The sequence below is a fragment of the Dipodomys merriami genome, unplaced genomic scaffold (assembly GCF_024711535.1).
Source record: "Dipodomys merriami isolate MVZ:Mamm:240054 unplaced genomic scaffold, mDipMer1.0.p SCAF_2, whole genome shotgun sequence".
Taxonomy (NCBI): domain Eukaryota; kingdom Metazoa; phylum Chordata; class Mammalia; order Rodentia; family Heteromyidae; genus Dipodomys; species Dipodomys merriami.
Window position 1 is genome coordinate 61,827,450 of NW_027203381.1, and position 4,444 is coordinate 61,831,893.

Genomic DNA, 4,444 nt, shown 5'->3' on the forward strand with positions numbered 1-4,444 from the left:
GTTCATTTGAGCATTGAAGTTCCATGGATCTACAACTTCATCAAATGGTTAAAGGTCACGCAGTAGTACTGAGTAGATTTTTGATAACCATTTATACTGATCAGGAAATTCTGTGAGAAGTCAGAATCTTTCCCCTTATGCTTACTTACCAATAAGATATTTTTCTAATTCAAATGACTAAGCTTTAATAAACACATTATGTTATATTTTAATATTCAGATTGTACAAATAGGGCATGAGTAGATTCTTCTCAAATTTTCAAATAGCACAAGTAACTATCTCTTTGACTCTCTTACTCCTGATTTAAGTCACTACTTTATTGACTACTAACTCCCAACCCTATCATCCTTTTCTCCCTTCCCCACCTCTAGTGTTCTTCTTTTGGAGACTTATTTTAGACCTTTCCTCTATGCAGTTAATTTATGTATGTATAGTAATACTACAGTTTGCACAATGGACATTATTTGACGATAAAAATGAATAATAATGTATCATTTGCAGCAAAATGGATGGAACTGAAGGACTAAAAGAAAAACAAATCAGGCACAGAAAGACAAATATATCATATTTTCTCACACAAATAGACATGAAAAGATAAACATTTGGAATGTATAATAGAGATTCTGAAAAGTTGGTAGGGGGAGGGACTAGACAGGACTGGATAAAGGGAACAGATAAAAGTCCTGAGTTCTGGTACTCTGTAGTACAGGTTGCTGACAGCAGTTCACAATAACCTATTATATAATATGTATTTTCTGGAAACATATACTAGAAAAAGGAGTTCAGAGTCTCCAAATGCAAAGGAGAAATGAGGAGATGGGAAGGTTAATCACCCTGTGTTGATCAGCAGACACTGAATACATATATTGAAATAAAGTAAGTTAACACATATATATATGCAAAATCATTACATACAAAGCAAATATATTTTAATGCAAATATCTATACTGATCTGACCACCATACATTGTATAAAACACCACACTGTGTCCTATAAATGTACAAAGTTAAAAGAAGAAATGTTGCAACTTATTCTTCATATGAATGGCCTAATGCTGTATAATTGCTCCAGAGTTTCTCACACTTAGCACAGAGTGGAGCTGTCACAGAAGTACTGTAGTCACCAAGTGGGCAGTGGCACTCCACATATCACTACACCATTTCCCATAGCCAGTCCCCTAGGAAAGATGGTCTCTACTCAGGCAGTGAGAGTCTGGGAGGTTGGTAGAGAAAGGGAATAGATAGATTGGATGATGGGAACAGATAGAAGTAACATTTCTACATCATTAACATTTTTACACATGCCTCCTTAGAAATAAATGCCAACTTTGACATTCGAAAAGATAATTGCTGAATTTTGGCTCAGAGCTATTACTGATCAAGCACATTTGGTAGAACCCATGTGTTTTATTGTGAAAATACTGTACAGAGGGGTTACAGTTACATGAGCAAGGTAATGAGTATGTTTCTTTTTTTGTTTTTGTTTTTGTTTTATTTTTTTATTGTGAAAATACCGTACAGAGGGGTTACAATTATATGGGCAAGATAATGAGTACATTTCTTATCAAGCATTGTAGCCTCCTCCTTTGTTTCCCCTTCCCATCCCTTTCTATCCTCCCCCCCCCCCCCCCCGGCCAATCCTCCCCGGCCCCTCCTCCCCTGCACCAAAGTTGTAAAGTTCGTTTTCGACATTACAACTTGTACATCTCATTGTTGCAATGGGTCCACCTGTATCCCTATTTAAACGATTTATTTTTCCCCTTCCCCTCCACAAATTATACTGACATCAAATACAGTGAAAGCAAGAGTTAAACTATGGGGGAGGGACATACAAAGCAACAAAGAAATAATCTTATAAATGTGTTAGAAACAATCGCATGAAAGAAAAAAACATTTGAATACATATCTTAGGGTTCATTTCCCTAACATCACCTTATCTGACCTTTTCTGCTTGACTCAGACATATACTAGATATTGCAAATAAGGGAAACTATGGGACCTATGTTTCTTTGGGCCTGGCTTACTTCACTTAATATAATTTTTTCCAAGTCTTTCCATTTCCTAACAAATGGGGCAATGTCATTCTTTCTGACGGAGGCATAGAATTCCACTGTGTATATATACCATATTTTCTTGATCCATTCATCTACTGAGGGGCATCTGGGTTGGTTCCATGAGCTAAAAAAATAGAATGGAAGAAAGACAGCCTCTTCAGTAAATGGTGCTGGCAAAATTGGTTAACTAGTTATGAGTATGTTTCTTATCAAGCATTGTTGCCTCCTCCTTTGTTTTTCCCCTACCATCCCTTTCCTCCCATTTCCACAATTATATCCCCCCTCCCTGCCTAAATTGTAAAGTGTGTTGTTCAACAGTGTTTGTACATCTCATTGTTACAATGAGTCAACCTGTATTCCTATTTAAACATTTTGTTTTTTTCCCTTCCCCTCCCCAAATTATACCAACATCAAATACAGTGAAAACAGGGGTTATACCTTGGGGGAGGAACATACAAAGAAACAAAAATATCACATGGTACCTTATAAATACATTAGAAACAATAGCAAGAAAGAAAAAACCCACTTGTGTCCCTATCTTGGAGTTTGTTTTGCTTAACATCATCTTATCTGGTCATATGTACATAGCTTTTGACCTTTTCTGCTTGTCCCAGACATATACTAGTTATTGAAAATAAAGGAAACCATAGGACCTATGTTTCTTTGGGCCTGGCTTACTTCACTTAATATAATTTTTTCCAAGTCTTTCCATTTCCTAACAAATGGGGCAATGTCATTCTTTCTGATGGAGGCATAGAATTCATATATATATATATATATATATATATATACATATATATATATATACATATATATATATATATATATATATATCTCACATTTTCTTGATCCATTCATCAACTGAGGGGCATCTGGGTTGGTTCCATATCTTAGCTATGGTAAATAATGCTGCAGTAACCATAGTTGTGCTGGTAACTTTAGTATGGTCTTGTTTGTGATCATTCAGGTAAATGCCCAAAAGTGGGATGCTGGGTCATAGGGAAGCTCTAAGTGGAGTTTTTTGAGGAATCTCCATACTACTTTCCAAAGTGGTTGAACAAGTTTACACTCCCACCAACAATGCAGTAGGGTTCCCTTCTGGCCACATCCCCTCCAACATCTGTTGTTATTAGAGTTCTTGATTCTAGCCATTCTAACTGGGGTGAGGTGGAATCTCAATGTTGTTTTGATTTGCATTTCTTTTATGGCTAGAGAGGTTGAGCATTTCTTCATGTGTCTATTGGCCATTCTCGTTTCCCCTTCAGAGAAATTTCCCTTTAAGTCTTTAACCCACTTATTTATTCTCAGAAGAGGAAATAAGAATGGCCATGTTCTTATACTTTGGTTAAAATTTGATATCCTAAAAACTTTTTTAAAGCTTGTCAACTGGCAGTAAAAAGAATATTCAGGCCCAGCACCAGTGTCTCATCCTTGTAATCCTACCTACTCAGAAGGCTGAGGTCTGAGGATCACAGTTCAAAGCCAGCCAGGGGAGGAAAGTGAGACTCCTATCTCCAATAAACTACTAGAAAACTGGAAGTGGCGCTGTGGCTCAAGTGGTAGAGCGCTGGCCTTGAGCTGAAAAGCACAGGGACAGCACCCAAGCCCAGAGTTCAAGCCCCATGACCAACCAAAAAAAAAAAAAAAAAAAAAAAGAATATTCGGGGGGACAGTGCTCAGGATACACAGTACTCATAAAATTTTATGTTGAATTGAAACCCTTTTGCACAACTACTTAAAATAATGTTTAAAAAATTAATAATAATATTCATTTTAATTTGCATTTTGTACGTGACATTTCAAGTGAAATGAGAAATAGTAAAAAGTGCTCACCTTTCCCAATCCAACAATGCTAGGTTGGAAGGACAAAGGGTTAAATTAGGGCCTGGGTTGCCTTCTGAGATCAGTCACTGGCAAACAGAGTGAAGTCCTGGCAAGTTGCTCAACTATTTCAGCATGCTTTTTCTGTCTTTGAATGGGTGTAAGCAGTACCTTGTCTTCATCCAGAATGGGAGACAGTCGGCCTGAAAGTGCTTTATAAATGGTTAGGCCAAGCCTGTGATTCAGGCCTGTAATCCTTACTACTCAGGAGACTGAGATGTGAGGATTACAGTTTGAAGCCAACCTAAAAAGGCAAGTCCATGAGAATTTTGTCTCTAATTAAACACCAAGAAAGCTAGAAATGGCCGGGTGCTGGTGGCTCATGCCTGTAATCCTAGCTACTCAGGAGGCTGAGATCTGAGGATCACAGTTCAAAGACTGCTCAGGTAGGAAAGTCCGTGAGATAAGAGTCTCACGGCACTGAAAACAGGCACTGTGGCTCGAGTGGTAAAGCACTATCCTTGAGCTTCAGAGCTCAGGGACAGCACCCATGACCAACAACAAGAAAGA